The following is a 24,598-nucleotide window of genomic DNA, read 5'->3' as shown; positions in this document are numbered from 1 at the left end:
TGCGTCAGCCAAGAACCACAGCTGCCAAGTCACCACAGCTTGGCAGCTCCTGCATTGAGTGTCTGCCCCCTGGTGGTCAGTGCACGTCATAGCTACCGGTTGGATGGTCGAATGGTTACTTCCCTGGCTTCTTCTAGTTTTAATAACAAAATAGACAATTAGGGACTTATTTAAGGAATGGAAAATAATCTCAAAATGTTTAAGGGTATTTATGTATATTAGAAGGCAGAATAATGCCACATTTTCCTAATTTCTTTATTATGAGAATAGGAATTCAGACTTGTCTTCCAACAAAATGCACATAATTTTTCTGGAAATTCTAAAATTTATTACTTGAAATTAGTGAGCTTAATATGTGAAGACACCAATTTATTTCTTGTACTTAAATTGTATTAAGGACTTAAAAGACATCTCATCCAGCAAGCTCATCCATCACTTATTGCCAAAACATTTTTTCTACTTGTATATCTTTTTTCAGACAATTTTCAGAAGATGTTTGAAACCTTTTCTTTCTTTTTCCTCTTTCTTCCTTTCTATATAGATAGATAGATAGGTAGATATAGATATAGATATAGATATAGATAGATATTTTTGCCCCCAGAGAAAAATTTTTAATCTTTTCTTCCTTGAACTTCACTTTGGTTTGGCTAAACACCCTACACATGAATGTCTTATGTACTAAGCACTTTGACCCACTGAAAACTCAGACTCAAATAGATTACTTAATATTCACCAAGTACACCCATGGCTTTAGGCACATTCAACCACCTCAGGTATTCTGTGTGTGGCATGAGCTGAATTCTATTCAGTTTATTCTTGAATGAGGGAATGTTGGTGTGGTCTTAAAAACTGAGTTAATGCATTCTGAGAAGAAGCCTTTAAGAGTTCTGAGGATGTTAGCCTTCCATGTGGTAATGTCCTACAATGTCTTTGGACTCTTAAATTCCTGCTGCTGACTCTCACTGGATGAAATTCTTTTTTATGCAGGTTTTAATATATTTTTATTGATTTTTTAGCGCGAGAGAGAAACATTGATGTGAGAGAGAAACATCAATTGCTTGCCTCCTACATGCACCTCACCAGGGATCGAACCCACAAGCCAGGTATGTGCCCTGATTGGGAATCAAACCGGTGACCTTCCAGTGCACAGAATGATGCTCAACCAACTCAGCCACACTAGCCAGGGCATCACTGGATGAAACTCTTAAGCAATTTAAGGTCCAAAGTGGCCCTTGACTTACTCACCCCAAGGAATTATGACTTGCTAAACCTTGATTTATTTCCCATCACTATAATACTTAAGAAGGTCCATCTCCTCAATAAATAATCATTCAAAAGTAGTATCAACTACTCTAAAAATTAAATACCCTAACCATAAGAAACAAAAAATAGTTGTGTGTTTTTCCTTCATTTTCTCACTCGCTTCCCTAGTCCCAACTGAAAGCTGGATGGTTATGCAATGATTATGGTGTGTGTTTTCCAAGACAGCAGTAGTGCTGGTATTTATAATAATCTGACTTTGAGGAGTCATAGACCCCCAAGTGTGTGACCTTAAATCTATTAGGCTTTCTATATCCCTTCACAGGTACAAACACCACACACATAGACACACACACACACACACACACACACACACACACTCACATGCAGCCTACAGATGTGGTTTATTTTACTTGCACACAGTTTTTTCAAAAATCTAAATTTGTTGACAACACATTATGAAAATCTGGGTTTTAAGTTTCTTCTGCAAAAATCAGAACATTTGGCACTCCTCCACCCCAATTTCTCCATAGCAACCATCAGCTGGAGCTGTAGGAGCCAACCCAGTGATGTTCAACCTTGATAGCACAGTAAGATCACATGAGGCGCTTTTTCAAAAAATACCGATGCCTGAGCACCTCCCTCCCCACGCAGACCGATTAAACCATCATTTTCAACAGCAGCAGTCGCAGCAAATGTTTACTGACTGCTTGGAAAGCACCCTGGAAAGAAAGCCAATATATAGAATACATTCATGTTGGGGACACAGAACATGTCTGCAAATGATGATAAACAACCATATGAGATACAAGATCAGCTTAGCACCAAGCGTGCTATATAAAGCAGTGGTTCTAGCTTTGCTGCCTATTTGAACTACCTGGAGGGCTTTGAAAAATCCTGATGCCCAGGTTTGCACCCCAGACCAATTACATTGAAATCGAGAAGGGAAAAAGGAACTCAGGCATCAGTATTTTTTTTTAAGCTGGGATGCCCATGCACCGGAACATTGCAAAGCAAAACCAGGGAGACAGACCGGTGCTTCTCAAACTTGAAGATGAATGTGCATCACCTGGGGGTCTTGTTAAAATTCTGCTATTGATGCAGCAGGTCTGGGTTGGGGCCTGAGGTTCTGCATTTCTAACAGTTTCCCAGGTGATGCTGATACTGAAAAGGGGGCTACATTTTGTGTTGCAAGGATGTGGGAAATAAGCTGTGCTGCTTTTTAAATCTGCGATGCTTGGACAATTCTGTTTATCACTCTGATCAGCAGTTTTTTTGGCTATAAAGTGGGTATAACAGCCCCTCCCTCCCCCCTTGAAGAGCTATTAGGACTAAATGCAATAATAAAGATGTATAAAGTGCCTAGTACAGTAGATGTTCAATAAATGTTTTTGTCACTGGAATTGAGAAGAGACAAGCATGACTTAGCAAGGTGTACAGGATCATGTCTTTAGCGTTTTTTAAGATAAGACCCCTTATTTGCGTAGAGAGAAGAGCTGGCTGTAGTGTTCTTTGTAACAAGTGCTTGAGTTTCACAAGTAATCCTCATAGCATTTATTTTTCATTTTAATTCCCTTTCCATCTTTATGCAAAATTGCTGCCAAATAACAAGATTTTTAAAATGGATAAATTATAGTTGATTTTCTCTGCTTCTGCCACCCCTGGTAGAGACACCAGCAAGCTGTAAAGTGGAAGGAGGGAGCAGAAAGGATGGACAGAGAAAGCCAAGGTCATGCTGAAGGTGTAACTGTCCCTTTGTTACATGGGCAAAGAAGGCAACTCCACTAAAAATTTCATTTCAAAAAATTAAATACTTTCCAGTTCTGCATCATGTCAGTATTTCCAGAGGCATAAATGAGAGAAGTGGAATATTATAGAAAAGTCCATGAGTAATTAAAGTAATGAGAAAATTGTCTAGATATCTACTAACAGAAGATATGGTGGTTTTTAAAACATAGTCAAATTCTTTGACCCTCTCCCAGCAAGACATGTGTGTGGGGGGTGTCGCCTCTCCTGGAATTTGGGTGGGCTTGTGACCACTTTGTCCAATAGTGTCTGGTGGAAGAGACACTATATGATTTCCAAGGCTGGGTCATGAAAATCCACATGGCTTTCCTTTTGTTCTCTGGAACACTTGCTCTTTGGTCCTGAGCCACCATCCACTAATCCCAACTACCCTGAACCTGCTGTGCTAGAGAAACCACATCTATGCACTCTTGGAAATAATACCAGCTGAGCTCAGCCTTCCTGTCATCCCTGCCTAGGTGTCATGTATGTGACTACCAGCCCAGCCACAGCTGAATATCGCTGGGTATCTTTGTTAACACTGTGTGAAAGCAGAGCCACCCAACAGAGCCCTGCTTGAATTCCCAGCCCACAAACTTGAGCGGGGTAATAAAATGGTTGTTGTTTTAAGCCATTAAATTTTGGGGTGGTTTGCTTCCCAGTAATAGATGACTTGAAAAGGGGTTAATTTTAGTTTTTGTATAAGAGTCATCTTAATTCTTCCCAATGGGAGAATATTAAATTTATTTGTGTATGTTAAGGAAGTCAGGAGAGCATAAAGAATATGCAAGAGTCAAGAGATTTGGGTTCTTGCATTGATGCCATTTCTTCCTAAATTAATCTATAAAATCATCTGATCTCAATAAAATAGGAACAAAAAATTTAGAGGAAGGATTGGCTGGTTCTGTGGCTTCTGATCTTCTTATGAAAAAAAACAACCATGTGAGAATTGATGGGAAAATTGCAGTGGAAAGAGGATAAAGAGCAAGTCCCAGTCTAACTCAGATGTTAAAATACACTATAAAGCAAAGGAAATTAAGATAAACCAGTGCCAACATGGGAATGCACAGGCAAATTAGCAGAAGAGAAGAGAGATCAGATATCATGTAAATATTTATGGGAATTTGGTATATGATAAAGATGGCATTCAGAACAATGAGAAAAGGATGGATTATTCTTTCATGTTGGGTCAACTGGCTAACTTTTTTGGGGGGAAATAACAAAGCTGAATACATAGCCACTACTTATGCCAAAATAAATTCCAAATGAATAAAAGATTCTGACATAAAAACAAACCATGAGAGTACCAGACAAGTTTTTAAAAAATAACTCTGGAGTGCATAGGCCCTTCTAACTAAGATACAAAACTCAAGGGCTATAAAAGATAGGTATTTATATTTGAGTATATAATTAAACATTTCTTTATGACAAAAAAAAATACCCTGTCAACACAGTCAAATAACAAACACCGTACTGGAAAATATACTAGTAACACAAATGTGACATGAAAGCTCCTTTAATTACTAAATACAGAACTCTTATGAATCAAATTAAGATCCAAACAACATGAGCATGATAGATGTATTAATATGAATCTTCTTCTATGAAACAGAGAACATTCAGATATATTTTCATGTGTGTGCAGGAACATTTCTGGGAGGATAAATCGGGCTTTATTGATTTACAGTGGTCAGCATTAGGGAGTCTCACTTTCCAGCATATACTCTTGACATTTCTTTTAGCGACATATATATGTAATTTCTATTCTAACAATAAAAGAGACAGTAATTCCTGGCCCTAGTCAGGTAGCTCAGTTGATTAGAGCATTGTCCTGATGCGCCAAGAAGCAACCAATGAATGCATGAATAGGTGGAACAACAAATTGATGTTTCTCTCCTCATTTCCATGAGACTTCGTTTAGAGAATGAGTCACACAGGTTGCAGAAATGTGCTAGCAGATGCAACCTAATCTGTACAAACCCTCTAAACAAGCTTGACAAAGGAGGTCGATTATATTTACCTTGCAGTGTGTTCGAGAGACCTAAAGTGGGCAGATAGTGTGAGAGGGTCTGAGAGACAGTAAAAGGAAGGAAATGATGAGAAACTCCTAAAAAGCAGAAAGGCTGGTCCCAAAGATGCCAGGCAAGTTTTCACAGCCATAGAGACTTATAATTTTGTTTTCAAACCAAAGTCTTTATTCAACCTGCAAGCTTGGCTTTCCTCACTTTTACTCACAGGTTGACACTCTCGGAGAGCAGAAACCCAAACAGAACACAACCTTCATGCCATCTCCCCTCCAGTGTGTACTCTCGATGACCCAAATATCAGTTCCAAAGTCAGTAGTAAATGTCTTAGCCTAGGACTGGAAGGTGTTCTAAGATGTTGACAAAATTCGCCTTTCTTTTATAGATCAAAAGCCTATGGGCAGGTCTTAGTGACTCTTTATGCCTCGTGTGCCTTTCCAAAGTAAACCTGTTTCTACTCAGTATGTGATAGCATCGGACGTTCCTTTAAAACTCTTTATTTAGAAACTTTAAATGAGAGTAGGGCATTAGACTACCATATTGTAGGTGGTGCACCCATCCACATTACTGAGAAATTGTTTTAAAAATTTAACAGTTTAGCAAGAAGTAGAGGTTAGTAGCTTTGTTGCCAAAATCTCAGTACAGTATTTACAATTTGCCAGATGGACTTGCCTTATTAGATTTTGTTTTATTTCAATTAAAACAAACAAAAAAAACACTTCTTAATTGATGAAGTAGCTTGCTAGTAACATGGTTTTATAGGAGTTTTTCTTTTCATGTCTTTTTTACCATATGGAATTATCTGTCAGAAATAAATGATGGAACAGATTAACCTGTCTTTTTCCTTCCTGCATCTGCCAGTGCAACAGTGAGCCTTCGGTGGTACACCCTACTTACTGGCCAGCACGGTTCAGGAAAGTGACAAAGTAACGAGAACCCACATGAAAAACGAAGATACTCTAGCCTGCGTGCTGGTGTGCCTGCTAAATCAATTACGACTATCCTCTGGTCCTGGCTTACCGTGGCAGCCTCATTTCTCTGGACTGCCTTCATTTCCTTTCCAAATAGCTGTAGAGTGGACTCTACTGCTCACTTCGGCCTTAGCCAGCTGGGTGACATTAGTTACTGTAGGACTAGGGAGTTTTACGAAGGGAATTTATTAGTGTTGTGACATTTATATTAACTGTGTGGACTTTCAACTGGGCCATCTAAACCTTTCATGTTATTTATAAAGTACAATTTTTTAAAAAATTTAATTGATTTCAGAAAGGAAGGGAGAGGGAGAGAGAGAGGAAGATATTAATGATGAGAGAGAATCATTGACCAGCTGCCTCCTACATGCCCCACACTAAGGATTGAGCCCACGGCCCGGGCATGTGCCCTGACCAGGAATCAAACCAGGATCTCCTGGTTTATATGTTGACACTCAACTGAGCCACACCAGCTGAGCTATAAAGTACAATTTTAACTCAGTCCACACAACCTGCATGAGAAGATATAAAAAAACATTTCCTTTTTAAGTTGGTCTTCTTTCATGTAAATATGTCCAGAGGGGTAAGAACTCACATTTCACTTTTACTTTGCATGAGACTCTGATGAACCGTGTTCCTATTCTCTGTGTTGTTAGGAATTTAAGTCCTGAAGTTATCTGAAGAAAATGAACAAAGTTTCCAGATATTTATGAATCAATTAATGAACAAACTAGAATTTATAAATAAGTGCATTATTATATTTTTTACAATAGTTTTTATTTATCTAGTTTTAAGAGTAAATCAATGCCTATAGTGGAAATTCGGGTGGGGGTCGGGGGACATGCATTTAATATTCATTCTTAATTTCACTAGCCAGTGATTGGAGCTCCTCTTAGCATTTTGGAGTGTTTCTTCCAAATCCTTTTCTATGCATATGGTGTGTGTGTGTGTGTGTGTGTGTGTGTGTGTGTGTGTGTGTGTAAAAATGGTGAAATTCATATTTTGCATGTATAGTTTTTCATCTTCCTTTTTACATTTAACATTTGATTGTGGTTATTTCTCACACTGTGAATTTGTAATTTTTAGTTTTAATGGCTGAACCATTGCTTTTTTTTAAGCATTCCCTCCCCCCCCACTCCTCCCGCTACAGTGTGGAACTTACAGGCTGCTTCCGATTTCATACTAAAGCAAATACTTCTGTAGGCATCGGTGCATGTAAATCTTGGTTTGCATTTTTGGTGATTTCCTTGGGAGCATCCTTGCTCACTTGGAGCTAAAGCAGAATCAAAGCCTCAGATCCATTTTCTAGGGAAGAAGTGATTCATTTCAGCCCTGTTAAATCCCTCCTCACTGATGACCCCTTTTTGCTAAAGGAATGACCACTTTCACATCCCTCTTTAGCCCACAACCTTGTCCTCACAAGGACCACTTTACCAAGTCGGACCACCGTGCTCGGCCCAAAACAGGCTTTTCTTTCTTTGGGAGGATAAGCCAGGATGGCAACTTGCCCACAGTGCTTCAAGACCCTTTTGTGGCCAACGTTTTGTTCCATAGGACCAGGCAGAATGTTTTAAAATGAAAGTTTTACGGAGGTGAAATTTGTTCCTGTGTTAGAAAGATAAGGTTGATTCTCACATGCCTGGACAGGTTCCTTCCCACATGTTTGCTCGCTCTGCTGTAGACACACAATTTCAATGACCTGAGAAAGACTTTACACCCTGAAAAGAGAGATAAAGGAAACTCAAGACCGTGAAGTCCTTTATCACAGCGGCGCACATAGATGCTCACACCATTCTTCATTGTCAGTTGCAGGACCCTTTTGTTCCTCTTTCAAAAAGTGGCTTTGTGTTTCTCAGAACGAGCTGGCTCACTCTCTCCCAGCTGTCAGCAATGCAAGAGAACTTCATGGAAAGCAAGAGTATATATGGTTCCCTGTAAGGTTAGAGGTGAGCTCCCGTCCCTCAGTCACAGACGCCATCTACTCTCCTGTGCCGGAGACATCGTTACAGTGGAGGGACAGGCAGTTCTCTCTTACAGGCATTGAGCTTCTTATTCCTAGGGAAGTGCCACCCAGTGCCTTGGGAGGACCTTTTCTCTCTTGACTATGTGACTTTGAAAGCTGTTTTTTTAAGGACTTGCTCTGGGAAAAATTGTGGCAACTTATAAAGATACATACATGATAATAAGTTCACATAAACTTAAAAAGGAAAAAGAACAAGAGGGTAGAGGAAAACAAGGATAGACACTAATATGGAACTGGAGATTAGATTGATATGCAAAATGTATACCATTATTCATTCAATAACTTTTTATTGAGTGCCTAAGATTTTCCAAGAATCTTGTGTTAGAACACGTTTTTCAAACTTAGTCACAACACATTAAACCATCTTGGTGAGTGACCACCATTTTTAATGGAATGGGATATGTGAACAAAATAGAAAATATTAGAGAGCATTGCTCAAGGTAAGGGCATTGTTTTAGGTTTATGTGTATGTGTATTTAATCACTATATAAAGTGTATTTTTTACTGTGGTCATAGTAAGTGAAAATGTGTAAGCCACTGACCTACAGGAATGCACACATTTTGGTTAAAGAAGGTATCCTTAAATTTTTCCTAGTCCAAGAGCAAAGGTTTCAATAGTCATCTTTCACTAAGATGCTTTTTGTTATAGGGTTTTATCAGATTGGGAACATTTCCTTTCCATCCCAGTTTGCAGGAGTTTTCATCATAAATAGATTTGAATGACGTAAATGCTTTTATATAAACGCTTTTTCTGCATCCACTGAAATAATCATATGTTTTTTTTCTCTATTTTCTTGTTAATAGGATGCTTTACATTGATTGATTTTTCCAATATTTTTCCAACCTCCTATTTCTAGAATAAATCCCTCTTGCTCATGTTATCCTTTTAAAAATATCTCAGGATTCAGTTTGTTGATGTTTTTTAGTATTTTCTCCTAAATTCATAAGCGATATTAGCTTGTTATTTTCTTTTCTTGTAATATTCTTGTTTAGTTATGGCCTCAAGGTTGTGCTGGCCTCATCAACTTAGTTTTATATAATGAGACAAGATCTACCTTATTTTATATTCTGAATGAACTATGTAGGATTGATGTGCTGTTCCGTTAAGTGTTTGGGAAAATTCACCAATGAAACAGTTTAAAATGAGAATATTTTGTGAGGAAATTTTTAAGTACAAAGTCGATTTCTTTAATGGAAATAGGATTATTCACCTTTCTATTATCTTTTTCCTGTTTTGGTAAATTTTTTAGTGGTTTATCCATTTTATCGGCATTTTCAAATATTGCCATAAAGTGCTTATATATCATCTTATTGCTTGCATTTGAATTTTACAAACATTTTTAAACTAAGACATTACAATTATTGTCAAACAGTTAATATTCCTTTAGATTTGCTGCATATTTACCATTTTTGTTTCTCACTATTCCTTTCTGTATTTCTGAGCTCCCATCCGGACCTTTTTTCTCCTGCCGTCTTAAAGTAGGTTCTTTAATATTCTTTTAGTGTTGGCCTGCTGATGGAAAATTCTCTTAGGATGGCTAGTCTAAAAAAGTCTCTACTTCATCATTTTAAAACAGCCTTTTTGAGGTCTAGCTGATATAAAACAAACGGAGTGTAAAATATACAACGTGGTAAGTTTTGACATATGTATGTTAAAACATCACCACAATCAACACACTGAGCATATCCATTACCCTCAAACTTTTCTTATGCCCCATTTGATTCTCCAAATGCAGAGAATAACTTTGGGGGCACTTAGAACAAACCCATATTATCCTGGGCCTTTGCATTGGGTTCATCAGGGAACTAGATAAATATCTTCCAAATTCCTGGGACAACATAATAATAACAGTAACGGCTAACACATGTCATGCATACGTGTGCCAGGCACTTTCTAATACTTGATTTTCTTCATTTAATCCTCATTACAACTCTACGAATTAGGTTTATTATTGTCCCCATTTTGCCATTGTCAAACCTGAGTTAGGTGCTAGAGCTCCCGAAAAGTGTTCTCAGGACATAGTCAAACCCTTTGTGCATCCTTTGGCCTGGTGAAAATCTACCTGGACATTCACTGGTGTCTCGGTATCAAGCACAGATGTGTTATTTCTAATCCCTTTTTCTTGTTTTTATTTTAGAAAATTTGAAAAATATGGATAAATATGCTGAATAAAATTTAAATCACCAATAACTCAAACACGCAAAGTTGACCACTTTTAGGATTTAATTGTATTTCCTTTGAGTCTTTTGCCACTGTAGATAATGCCACACGAACATGTTTGTCACTGAAGTTTTGTATGTAGCCATAATCATGTATTCTGAGAAGTAGAAATGCTGAATAAAAGAAGGTGGTGAATGTCAAGCTTTTGATGCACTCACTCACGGGGTGGAGACGGAGGCTGCACAGTAAGCAGATGAATGTCAAAGTCGTCACATGTAAGGAAGAACATTTCAGTCCTGGAGTGCTGGCAAGAAAGCCACCAGAGGACCTCATCTCCTGATAAAATGGCTCTGCAGCATCTGTTTATTTTTTCCTTTTAGAAAGAGAAAATGTATTTCTTTTTCTTTTTTTAAATAAGTAGCTTTCTTTTAGTAGATACCCCTGAATTTGGAGGCATAGAGCCTTTTCTTGTTTACTTGTTTGTTTGTTTTTACGGTTAATTATGTTGCTCCAATTCCAATTGTGTTCACTTGGTCAAAAGAATCATTCCCAAGTCCGTTCTGGTATATAATCTGGACTGACAACCCTCAACGCCCAGATTCTGCCATGCTTTGTTTGGAGATCCTCCGGCGGTGGCTCTCCGGAGTGATGAATGCCATCTTTGTTTAAAGGGGCAAGAGGGAGAATAATCTAATTCTACCAAAGAGAGAAGACAGTAAACCGATCCTGTGTTTCCATTGCTGTTGGAAAAAGAACAGTAAATGACAGCAAAATTGAATAGCTTGATACTTGCACGGTATAAATTACCCAGCGGAAGAGATGTGTTGAGAAGCAGAGTGAGGATTTGATCTCCGCCTTTCAGTTTTCAGTCATTGTCAACCACCGAGTACAAAAGTTGGCTCCGCAAACCTTGGCTTCATCCAGGATACCAGGGAGAGAGCCAAGAGATTTTTTTCCCCTGCTAAGTTGCTCTGGATTGGTCTTTTGTGGATATGTTTACATTGGTGAATACAGTCAGAGTACTTTAGTCATTTTGCCACAGTAGTGTTTTTCAGACTGTTGGGCCCTATTAGTGGGTAATGAAATCAATTTAGCTGGTCATTACTAACCTTTCTTTAATGGAATAGTATTTAAAACAGAATATAATCGAATATAGAATGGGATAGAAAATACCAAAGTGCCTCACATAAATAACATATTACTTCATGACACTTTGTTTTAGTCAGATATACCCACACACATCCAATTATAGGTACATGTGTTATGGATTAAAACATACTTTTTATTGTGGGTTATGGTCAACTAGTTACTATTGGGAGTTTTTTATATTAGAGATTTTTTTTTCTGGGAATATTTTTGTATATAGACAATTTTCCAAAATTTCTCTTGTTTGGGATTGAACAGATCAAACTTTGGAAGTTGGGGTTGAAGTGAACAGGGAGTCTTCACATTGATATGGACAGTAATTATCTTTTTGATGATCAAAACTCTAAGTAGAAAAAATATTTGTTTATCTAAGTCTGCCTTTATTGTGGTCCTATATAGAAAGCAACTCTGATAATGACACTTCTTTTCAAATATCAGATGGAAAAGCCCCAAGGTTAGAAAACCACCAGAGTGCCATTCAAACACCAATCCAAGGGTCACTTTGACAAGAGGATAGCTCATGGTCATACTACATTCCTACTTGCCTATAATTAGAGTTAAGAATTTACCAAACAGTGAAGACACTAGTAGTTGATGGCAATGACATGTGCTGATTTTAAAACCTTATTATTCAATAATGGAATAAGTTTTCATGTTTGCAATATCCCCTCCCCCAAGTCAATTTCATTAAATCGTTGTTGATTGCTTTGGGTTAACATTAAGGGGATGTGTGAACTTGGGTAAGATCTAGGGAGTGGCCCAATTGCATATTAGTAAGATTTTCACATGTGAGAAATATGTACATGATTATGTATATAAGGATCATAATAGCATATGATACATTCCAGCAAATATATTCATTTATTGGTACTTCATCTTTATGAAACTAAAGAGCAGTCAATACAATAAATGAAAACAGTCATTCTAGAAAACAGCAGTAGCTGCTGGGGGCTATTTGAGAAGGATTTGGAGATTGTGTTTGGCCTCAGGAGTCATCAGTAAAGGTTGTATCTGATTAGTAATGTCTGTGATGAACAGAGGAGGGGGACAGCGGTGATATACACTGAGTGGCCAGATTATTATGACCACCCCATCAGTACAATGAAGTGAATTAGTTATGCAAATAATAATAAAACCTTGAGAGTATTTGCTTAGCAAGTTTTCAATATTCAGTATTTTTGGAAGTGTCAATGAAGTACTGATGGGGTGGTCATAATAATCTGGCCGGTCATAATAATCTGGCCACTCAGTGTATGTGCCATGTGTTTATCTCGGAACTCTGCAATTTTGTAAATCTTTACAATATCTTGGAAGCATGAATTGCCTCCTCCATTTTATAGTGGCAAAGGAAGGAATAGCAAGTGGATGTAGCCCAGAGTTAAACCTTTTCGTAATCTCTGGTTCTTATTTATTTCTATTCACATTCATTTAGACTATTTGTTTAGATAGTGCCTCATAAATGTTTATATAGCCCTTGCCATTCCCATTACCACTGTTACATGTTTCATCCTCATTAAAATAATTATTGTAGGAGCTTTCTAAATCACTTCCCTGTTTCTGGTGCTTACAATGGGGTCAAGGGTCATGGACTCCATTGAAAAACCATGTGAAAGCTATGTACCATCTCTCAGAAAACTGAATGCTTATACAGACTCCTGCCAGTTTGTCCAGGAGCGTTAGGAATTCCCTGAGGTCTACCCTTGATTAAAACCCCTGGTCTAGTTGTCACCCTCCAATCTACCCATCAAATTTCTATCAGGGTAATATTCCTAACGTGCAGTTTGAATCATATTGCTCTCTGCCCAGAACCATTTCATTTCCTGTTGACTTCAGAACAGAAGTCCAATCTGCTTGAATTAGAATTCAAACTCTTTCAAGCTCTCACCTTTGTAGCCTCATTGCTCCTTCCTCCTAAATACACAGCCTTCTCAGCCAAACTAGAATATTGCAGTTTCCCCAATAACTTCTTCACCTTGCTCCCACAGTTGCTTTCTAACCTTCAAGCCCAGTGACTACTCTGATTTTCATTATTTTTATGGATGTTGCTCTCAAACCTGTATAATATCTTGCACGTTGTGGTGGTGTATTTGCCTGTTGGCCCCTCGGATGTTTTTTTTCTTGCCCTTCCCTTGTATTCCTGAGAGGTTGCTCACTGAGGGTTGTGCTGTCCAGGCCTCCATCTGGCTTCAGCCATTGGAAAGCCCTGGAAGGGAATGGAAGATTGAAGGAAGGGAGAAGCCAGGGCATTTCTTCCCCACACTGTCTGCCTCAGACAGTATCTCTGATGGTAACTGTGTCTCCTCTAGGACTTCAGCTCCTATCAGAGCGGACCTTTGAGCCTTCAGCTTTTGCTGATTGGCCCTGGTTCCAGGGCTCTGATATCAAACATTTCAATTCTTTGTCCATATAACTCAGGGATTTCCTGCAATTACTGAGTTCCTGGATGCCTCACATTCCCATTTGTCTTTCCATCTTTTTCTTGGCCTATGTAATCAATGCCTTCATTATAGTCCTTCTGCTTGAATACTTAGACCAGTTTACATTTTCCTGATTGACTCTTGACTGATACAGCTGGTATTTGGTGGATACTTGCTGCATTTTATTACCTAGTTTATATCATCTTCTATGTGGTCATCTCTTTTTTGAGTGAACCAGAAGTGGGTCCTTTATTAGTCATCTGGTGCCCAATAGTATTACCTGGAATTACCTGGCATAGTAACAAATTACCTCAAAACTCAACAGTTTGAAACAGGGGCATTTTTAAGTTCATGAGTCTGAGGGTTGGCTGGGTGGTTCTTCTACTTCAAGCTGGGCCTACTCGTGCGTCTGTAGTTAGCTGGAGATCAGCTAGGTGGCTCTGCTCATTGTGCCTGGGTTCTCTCATACGTATGGGGCTTGGCCGGTCAAGGCTGATCTAGGATGGCCTTGACAGAGACCACTGACATGAGCAAATTCCCTTCCATGTTTCTTAACCATTACTGGCTAGCCAGGCATGTTCTCATGGCGATCACAGAGAAGCAAAAGAAAAGACTTAAACATAACAAGAACTTTTTCAAACATCTACATGCAGCAGACTTGCTAACATCCCATTGACCAGAGCAAGTCACATGGCCAAAACCAGAATCAAAGGGATAGGAAAATAGATTCAGCTTCTTTGGTGAGAAGAACTGCAAAGTTACATGACAAAAGGACAGGTATAGGGAGGAGTGAAGAATACAGGCTATTGATGCAATGCAATCAGTCTGTATCAGGCTCCATTAGATTTTAAGAGACCTGAGACAACACAGGTGCAAATAGATAGATGATAGATAATAGATGATAGATAGATAGATAGATAGATAGATAATATATGGCATTAGTTTTTTGCCATAATAGTAATCCTTTTAAAATGAAAACTTTGCAATAAAATATACATTATATATTTACTAATCTCTCCCATACTGTTCATTTGTACATAGTTAGTGAATGAAAAAAATAGACCAAGTAAAGAGACATTTATAAATAACATATTAGTTAACCAAGTTAAAGGGACTTTATTTATCCTTTAACCTTCAATTTGCATTAATTGGGAGCAGTCCTGGGAAATTGTGCCAACCTCACCTCAGGTCAGATGGCTTAACAAAATGAACTTTTTCATGCCCAGAAATAAATGTATTCCAAATATAAATATGAATCAGGTACAAACAGATTCTTTTGAAAGTACAAAATAACCACACTGTTAATATATTTGTGCCCCAATTAAAAATGTGTAAAGAACACACATTCTGAGCTAAAGTTGTCCCAGGAAGTAATTCTCATTTTTGCTTTGAATCTTGGGTATACAAACTGGGCCACCTCCTTTGAGCTGTGAGCTCCCTGTTTTCTAAAGAGAAGAATTAAAAATGGGTATGTTTAGGTTGGAAGGGTCTGGGGCTTGACCTTGCTACTTCAGATTTCCTTCATCGCTAAGAAATCACTTTGACTATGTCTACTTGGAGTACTCTAATTTGGTTTGTCCTTAGTTTGAGACACACCATGAAAGAGACGCTGTCTGTCTGTATTATAGCAAAATTTGGAAACCACCTCAATGACACTGTTTTTCTGTTTTCTTTTCTGCAGTTTTATCTTTACAACCTACGCCGTTCTCAGTAATTCAGAACAAAGCCTGTGACACCCTACTGCCTGGGTGAGATTGCTGGCTAGCCTCTTCCTCACTGTTTGACTTTGAACAAAATGTTAAACCTTTCTCTGCCTCTCCTTTCCTCCTCTGAAAAATAGGGTGATTAATAATACCTACCTCTGCCCTGGCCAGTGTGGCTCAGTTGGTTGAGTGTCAGCCCCTGTACTGAGAGATCTCTGGTTCAATTACTGGTCAGGGCACATGCCCCACTTGCGGGCTCAATCCCCAGTAGGGGGCGTGCGTGCAAGAGGCAGCCAATTCATGTTTCTCTCTCTCTCTCTATATATATATATATAATCAATAAAAACATAAAAAGATAATATCTACCTCACATGATGATTTTGAGGATTAAATTAAGTGAAATTAGGTGAAAGAATGTTGCATAAACCATCCCACAAAATGTACTGAGTAAATGTTATGTATAAAAATGCTTATTATATTAATCATTATATGAGAATTTTTATATTGTTTATCCTGAGTCAGGTTCACATGTATTCTTCAAAGTCTAAATCAGAATTATAGCCTCAAAAAAATAAATCAATGTCCATTATTATTTTCATACAGAAGGCACTGTTTGTTTTTAAATATTAATGTTAGAGGTAGTGGTATATATTTACTCATATGTGCCATAAAAACGCAACAATTACAAACACAAGCTTCTTCTTGGCATTGGCAAGTCAGCCTTTGAGAATGCTTGTAGAATATGTGTCTTAAATGGCTTCATCTTTGGACTCCTACTCTCAGAGTTTCTGATTGTCCAACAAACAGCCAGGTGATATTAATGGCTTGGGGTTTGAAGATATAGGACAAGAGCAGTGGAGAGAGATTTTGAAGAAAATATATAAATACGGCCCCAAAGTCTTCCTTCATGTTGCTTTAAAGGGGAGGAAATTAATAATTAGCAGATCAATTTTAACAAATATATTTTTCCTTTTAACACACTGAATGTTGATTCTGCATGAAGTCATCCCGCAGAACAGCCATAGTTAAAACAAGACAAGGCAACATCCCGAGAAGCTCAAGAGTCCAGCGGCAGATAAAACTCACACCTACACACAAACATACGCACACCCACACATACCCAACAATCACTTAATGATATAATAGGTGCTTTTATGGGGCCATAAACATTGGGTGTTGGGCGAAAGGACAATGAGCATATATTTATTCACTGTGGCAGCTAAAGGGATGAGCTGGAGATCCACACAGTTAGCTCTCACATCCCTAACGTTGACTCAAAAATGCAGAGGGATAGACACATATGCATAGATTCATTTCGTATAGGTAAATTAAAAACACAACACTGTGCATTGTCTTGGGTACACATATTGTATGTGTATATTTTAAATGTGGACTACAAAGATGCAAACAGATGTATGTTCTGGCCTTGGAGTGGAATTGTCAAGGAGATTATACCTAGGCTCTATTTTTAATTTTTTTAATTAAAAAGGAAGAGCAGATGTGAAAAAATTTTATCAGCGGTCCATTCTGGGTAGCAGGAACCCAGACGTTTGTTCTACTGACCCCTGTTTTTCTGATTGCTAAGTTCCGTACAACAAAAATTTGGGAACCACAGTTAGTTGAAAAGCCGCTTCTCGCTTGTCCCTACACTTGGAGACATTGTCTGCTGCACAAGCAGATGCCGCTGTTTGTTTGGCCGCCTCTTTCATCTGTTTATACCTGTGCGAAGTGTCCCCAACATAATCGCACTTAGCACAGTCTAGACAGCGCCATAGCGTCATACTTGGATGCGTGTCCTGTGGTTTCACCACAGGGCACAGCTGAAGCTTTTATTTGTTAAGACCTATCTGAGCCCCGACTGGACCCTCGTTAGCACATTTCTAAATTGTTTCAGATTCACATTTGTCTTTTAGTCATTTTCCCAGGCTGAGAGTCCAAAACTCCTGAGTCCTGTCCACAGAAAAGTAGGTCTTTGGGATCCACAGGCGTTGTCCCCTGCCTATAATGTGTTACTATAATCTCTGTGTTAAAGGATTCTCTGGAACCACCGGCAACCATCTCCCCTTTGGAATGAGATTTTATCTAAGTCTATTTGCATTTATTCAAAATCAGAGACAGCTCTGAAACCAGACTCTATTTAAACATAGAAAGAAGAGCAGATTAAGCAAATGTTGGGGAACTTAAAAAAAAAAAGCACTTGTATTTATTTTCTTGTGTTTCCTTTTTTCCAGATCTGCGGTTTCCCCCCCCATTGGCCGTCCTGCGTGGGTGCCAAGTTCCACACGTGATTTCATGGATCAGAAGGTCAGATAGCAGGCCTGATTCGGGTGTTGGCCGACTCATGATCTCTATGCTTGTCACTTTGCAGCATTGTGGGAATTATCTTCTAGTTGGTGGCAGTGCTGCTGTTGTTCTTTAACATAGTTTTGAATTCTGTAGGTATTCAGGGAAATAGAAAATAGTAAATGGGCTTTTTAAAAAGAATAATTGGAGTAAAGGAATGCCACAAATTCACGTGGGGGAATAAGAGTAATGATAAGACAGGGAGAGAAAGGAGCCCATTTTTTCGTTTGTAGTGTGGGAAAACTGTGCTCCATGAAGATCCAACAGTCCTCTTCAGTCTCTCTTTTGTGTGTGAAAAAGTCCTAAGACTTACATCACCCGTTGGTTGGAGCAAGTCAGATAGGACAGAAGCACCTGTGCAGCAAGGATCCCCTGTCTTGATTGACAAGCCCTCTGAATTCTCTCTGTCCATTCCCAGGTGTTTGCCAATAACCAGCAGCTCCTTCTGCAATGCAAGGTTAGAATTCGGAACCCGGTTTGTTTACATTATTATAACGACAATTTCAGTTTGTCTCTGCAGTTAAGGTTGTGTCAGCACTTCCCTTGCTGTGTTTATTGTTTTTAGCAGTTTAAAAGCTACCCATGAAAAAAGTGGTTCCCTGGCTGGAAGGTGACATTCCGGCTGGGCCCGCGTCTGGCGGAGTCTATAGAAATGCACGCTGGCTGTGGGAGCCCGGGCTTTTGAATGCTGTCTTTGTGCCTCCCCTGGCCCAGGGCCTCTGGCCCATTGTCTAGGTGCCTCAGTTAGGGGTGGCGCTATCTGATGGTAACTAGTACTAATATTACAGTACTTAGTGCCCAGGCCCTCCCTGGGGGCCCCCCCGTCTGGCTGCCTCTGTCTCCCAGCCTTCTCTCCAGGGGACCAGTCACAGTTCTCATATCAGAAAACACTATTTGTAATTTATAGAATAATCGGGCAAAGGGACCTGCAAGGATGGTCTAGACCTGTGATTCTCTCTAACTTTTCTTTTTTTTTACAAAGAACCCTTTTCCCAAATGAAAACTTTCAATGAACCCCCATTTGTAAGACATGGAAAAGTACAGCTGTTTTGTATGAAGATGAGAAGGGGGCCGCAGACCCCACTCTTCAGCCTCCTCTTCACCCACGCCCAGTCTAGGTGACTTGTCAGGTCCCTCACCCCTCCCCGGAAACATACGACTCCTCAGAATGCCTGCACACCATTCTTGCAGGCGGTTCCCTCAATTGACAGATACGGAAACTAAGAGGTGGTTTTTATAGATGCTATAAACGTGAGGCACTAGACACTGAGGAGTTCTTGCTGTGTTCATTCATTTGTATGTAGTTTTAGGAAAGGCACAACTCACCTATGGTGATAGGAATCAAAACAGTGGTTACCTCGTGAAAAGAATGGATTAACTGGGAAGGGGCACAAGGGAATTTTCTGGAGTGATGGAAATGTATAAAAACACAGAGAGAAAATAAAGCCAAACAAAAAAAAATACTAGGCATTTACTAGTAAGGAATGAAAATACTGATGAACATCCTTATATACTGAGAATGCTGATGAATTTTCTTAATGCTATGTCGGGTCTAAGGTCACTACACAAAGTTTCAGAAAATATGAGACTAGCTGCTTTTCCAATCCTTTCTTTGTTCAGTAATTACCCAAACCAGGGAAAAAATACTCAGAGAATTCCAGCCAATGGAATGACTGACTATCTTTCGGGGCCTTGTACCCTGTAATGTGGCTAAAGGATGATAATGGGCATTCTGGGAATGGAAATCTCAAGTATGTACTTGATTCATGCATTACTTGGACATGTGCTATTGATAATACCTGGGAGATTCTTCATAATTCTTTTATCCTTTGCTACCTCACCTGAATGCTTTTCCGTGACCTATAAAATGCAAGGTTCCTTCTCATTTGTCCTAGCAGAATGGAACCTCTGGTGACTGAGGTTGGAAGACAGGCCTAAATAGCACCTGTACAATAAGCTACAGGCAGATTTGGGCGTTTTGCTTTTGACATGTGTCATGTAGTCTCAAATGACTGGCCGTGTACCTATACCCTTGCAATAAGGCATGTTGGCCCTCTGAAAAGCACTTTCTTCCCCCTGAAATACTTTGAACCAACTCTATTTAAATTTTCTATTTGTGTGTTTTAGAAGTCTTACAGTAACGTAGAAGGTAATTCTTTTGGTTGGTTGAGGTCATAGGCCAGGACGTTAGGACCCAGCAGCCAACTCTGCCTTCCAGAGCCTGATGAGGAAACTGGGGCTGGGAAGAGCAAGAAATTGGTTTTTAAAGGAAGTAATGACAGAGCTAGGAAATGGCAGGAGAGGGTCCCTTGGAGCCAGAGCAGGAAGGATTTCAAGCTACTCCAATGTTCCAGCTTTTGAGGCTGTGTTACTTTTCTTCAGAAAGGGCAAACTACCTACTCCTTGAGTGATTTCCCAATCAAGGGCTTTGGCCTATTTAATTCCCAGTGTGGATCCACACTGACAAAAACTCAGTTCCCTAATGAAGCTATGGCAAAACTTCCATAAAAAAGAACATTTTCAATAACCAGACATTTTTAAAATTCACAATTACCATGCTTTGTCTGCACGTACACGCAAATTTCCTAATCAAATTAAATTCAATTTAGCAAGAGATTTTTTATATGACCAATTCAGTTTAATGTGCCTAAGAGCAGAAATGAAAGTACACAATGTTTGCAGAATTTGCTTTTTTGCAAAACTCGCTTTTTTTTTGCAATTCTGTGTGCATTTGAAAGGAACTGTTTCTTCAGATCATTATGAGTCAGCCTATCCAAATGGAAAATACCAAGATGGAAATTGTATGTCTTCTCCATTTCAGTGATTTGGGGCAAGTGATTTTCCTGGCACCAAAGTTCTTGAAATGTATGTATGTGTGTATGTATGTATGTATGTGTGTATGTTTTTGTTTATTTACTTACTAGGTCAAATGTTCTTACGAAATACAACCTGTGTAGTCACATTTTGCTAGTCATAAGAATGAGAGTGAGAGGGAAACATCAATAATTGAAGCCCAATCTATTGATATTTTTTCCCATTAACTTTTTAAAATCAGCAACCTGAACCACTAAACTGCTAATAATGGCTGTTAATAAGTGACAGAATACCCTAATTTGAGTTTTCTCCTTTTCCTTCTCCCAACTGTTTTCCTTGTTGCTATTGGGCTCATAACAACTAAAAAAATAGAATGAAAGAAAAATAACAGACACTTTAACCCTCTCTGATTGCATTTTGTAAAGCCAATTTGAGTCCCATTTTTTTCCCCTGCAAATGTTGGGGGGGGGGGGGGGGGGGGGGGGGGGGGGGGGGCAGGTTTGGTTGTCATCGGCTGCCTACTGCTCCAGGTGTCTTCTCAGGAAGTTTGCTGAGGCAAGCATTGTAATTTCTGCTGCAACGTCCTAGACAAAGTCTCTCATTAAAAAGTAATTGCCCTTACACTTACACAGTAAAAGCATAAAAACATGCATGGGAAAAACACATGCCAACTGTAAACTAGTGGCTAGCTTGGCAAGAGAAGGGCGGGAGAGGAAAGAGATAGGGAGAGAGGTAATTAGTGTTTTGCTAAGTTTTATTTCTTATAAAGAGACACGAAGCAAATAAAGCAAATCTAAACGATGGGTATGTGGGTGTCTGTAATATCATCTTATCCGGTCTTTGAATGTGTGTGATATTTCGCACTTTATTTTTTACTTAAGCAAATGCCTTTTATATAGGCAAAGTGATTTGAGTCCTTGAATTTCTTTACTTTAGCCTTAATAATCTACTTACAAATTACATATCATACTTCTGTGTCTTTGCACATGCTACTTCCTCTCCCTGCCTGTCTCTATCCTACTGTTCTCAACGTAACCACTGCACTTTCCCAGACTCATCAGAGGTATCACATCCTCTAGGAAGCCTTGTCTGATGCCCTGCTCCCAGTTCATATCTGGCTTGGAGGTCCTACTCATCGCTCAAAGAACATGATGCGTGTTTGTATCATGGCATCTCTTACACTGTTGTGTAAACATTGGTTTGCTTCTCTGACTTCCAAGACTATCATGTCTGGCTGAGCTGCAGTACCCCAGTGGGCACCATTTACACACTGTCCAACCTGCACAATTATGGAGGCAGTCCTGCCTCCTTCCCACCAGAGAGAGACCATCTTTATACGTCTGTGCAAAATACCTATTCTAGTTTCAAGTGCTGGAATTGGCACGTATTTACATAACAAACACTTGTTTAATGAATGAAAAAGTGAGCAACCAAACTCTAGTTTTCTTGATGAAGAATTCTTTAGACAAGTGGTTCTCAAAGTGTGGCCCCTGGACCAGCAGCATCTGCATCACCTGGGAACTTGTTAAAGTGCAGATTCTTTGGCCCCCTCCCAGGCCTACTAAACCAGAAACTCTGTGGGTGGAACCCAGGAAACTTTAACAAGCCCTCCACATGATACTGATGCATGCTGAACTTTGCGATATACTAACTGAAACATATGAAAACTAAAAGCAAAGGTTTGATCTTACCTAGGTTGGGTCTGGAAAGGTGAAGAGGAGTGATCTAGGAACTATAAGGGCAGTGGGGTCAGGCAGAGGAAGTAGCATATGCGAAGACACAGAAGCACGATACGTAATTTGCAGGCAGATTGTTATGGATGAAGTATAGAATTCAGGCAGTGAGGATAAGACAGATGGAAATCTGGAAGTCTGTCTTAGGTGTTTGCGTTTTAATCTGACAGTCATAGGGAGCCATTTAAAATTTTTAAACAAAGTAGTAATTTAATCCAGTTTTATATTTTAGAAAGTATCCTATGGCAATGATGTGACAGATAGGATGGAGGTGCGATTGGGTCAAGTAAGCAGCTATTAATTAGTCTAGGTGTAAAATGATGAGAGCTGAAGATGAAGAGATGGTGGCGGTCACTACCTATGAAACTTTCAGTGAAGGGATTAGAATTTGATTCAGGACTAGAAGAATAAACAAAATTTGACTTTTATGGAAGAGGAGGAAGGGAGAGGGGGGTTTAATAGGCCCTAAAAACCTATTTCCAATATTTAGCAGGGGGTTTTGTGTGTGTGTGTTTATTGTTATTGTAGGCAGTGGGTGGTTTCATGTTTGAACATTTGCTGTATTGTGATTTAATACATCTAAACAGATTTTTATTTCTACTTTAAACTTTTGATACACTAATATATCGTTGAAGTTGAAATTAATGATGAAAATTTAACAAGGATAGAGACTTTTAAGTGTGCATTTCTTTAGAACTCAGAGGCCAACATCACCATCCAAGTAATGCCCCTGTTCTGCAATCTGTTTTACAGACATCTTTTTTTATAGGCATGTTATGTTGCAAATGATTAGCCAAGTGCCTATCTACCCCCACTCGCTTGAGCCTGGCTGAGCCAAAGGATGAAATTATTCACCTTCTCACCCCCTAAATGCCAGCACTTAGCAAAGTATTTGGCACATCAGTTAATATGGTGAGAATTCATCTGCCTGTAGTCAAGAGAGACAGAAAAATTATACATAAAAAGTTCATATAGCCTGGCTGGTGTTGCTCCGCGATTGAGCATTGACCTATGAACCAAGAGGTCCCCAGTTCGATTCCCTCTCAGGGCACATGCCCAAGTTGTTAGCTCGATCTCCAGTAGGGGGCGTGCAGGAGGCAGCCAATCGATGTCTCTCATCAATGTTTCTATCTATCCTCCCTTTCTCTCTCTCTAAAATCAATTTAAAAGGCTTATTTAAAAGATAATATATAAGTTTCCTTTTGATTTCTATTTAGTCTACTTTTTAAAGAAATTACCTGCACAAAGGAATTTAATATCAGCATCAACTATATGGTGGCAAACATACTTGGAATTGAAAAACAATCGATATGATGGAAGGTTCTGTGAATTGTTGTCTTTGCTATTAATATAAATTATTTTTATACTTATCAGATATGGAATGAGAGAGAGAGGTTCCACTTTAAGCAAACCTTATATGGCAGCACTTGTATTCACAGAACAGATAAAGTGAATAGCAAATATTTATTTAGCAAAATCTTTCTTTGCCTACAGATTCAAGATAGCTACTTTATGTATCAAATTACTGAATAAACTTAGATATGTTTTGTACCCAGCTTTATCAGGGACCCAGCTGGGCTGTGAAGGGGGCTCATTTGTAAAGATATCTTATGAATTAAGTAGCTAAATATACATTTGAAAGAAGTAATAGATAGTAACTTTGATCCACCTCAAGATTCTAAAATGGTTTGGTGATAGACTCTCAGACTTACTTTCTGAATCCCCCTCTTTAGATACATTTCTACAACTGGTACTATGACTTCTGGAGTATTTTAGCAAAGGGCTAAAGGAGTGTCTGCCCTGCTTGTGTCAGCTATTGGTTTCCGGTCACACAGAATTATATACGACTGGAGATAGAAGACATCCTAGAAACAGTCTCCTTTCTTACTCAAAGTGTGGGTTATGGCAAGTAGCATTGGCACCATCCGGGAGTTTGGTAGAAATGTAGACCATCAGGGACATCTCTAGATCTAGTAAGTCAGAATCTGCACTTTAACAAGATTCTTATGCACATTAAAATGGAAGAATGTTGAATCCATACTCAGTGTCCTTGAACTCTGCATGGCTAGCTGTCTTGTATGATTGTTGTTGTTGTCAGCCTAAAAACATTTAAAAACAGAGTCATTAACAGCTTCTATCTTGGCTTGGGGAACAATTGCAATTTTAAAGGGCAGAAATGCTGTGGCCCAGGAAGCAAAGAAAGAAAAATAATTCATAT

General features: G+C 39.0%; 1 protein-coding gene across 6 annotated transcripts in view; it reads left to right on the top strand.

The window, feature by feature from the left end:
- The window catches only part of THRB (thyroid hormone receptor, beta), a 279,375-nt gene that overhangs the window by 108,333 nt on the left and 146,444 nt on the right, over nt 1-24,598 (top strand). For 4 of the 6 annotated variants that reach the window (XM_005863655.2, XM_005863653.2, XM_005863652.2 and 1 more), the window contains exon 2: nt 17,722-17,794. The gene's annotated coding sequence lies outside the window, so the exon portion shown is untranslated. Of the gene's footprint in view, nt 1-15,468; nt 15,536-17,721; nt 17,795-24,598 lie in introns of those variants that run through there. The other 2 variants (XM_014537593.1, XM_014537590.1) reach the window with 1 other exon arrangement.

The sequence above is a fragment of the Myotis brandtii genome, unplaced genomic scaffold (assembly GCF_000412655.1).
Source record: "Myotis brandtii unplaced genomic scaffold, ASM41265v1 scaffold18, whole genome shotgun sequence".
NCBI lineage: Eukaryota > Metazoa > Chordata > Mammalia > Chiroptera > Vespertilionidae > Myotis > Myotis brandtii.
This window is presented reverse-complemented; position numbering and strand designations above follow the sequence as displayed.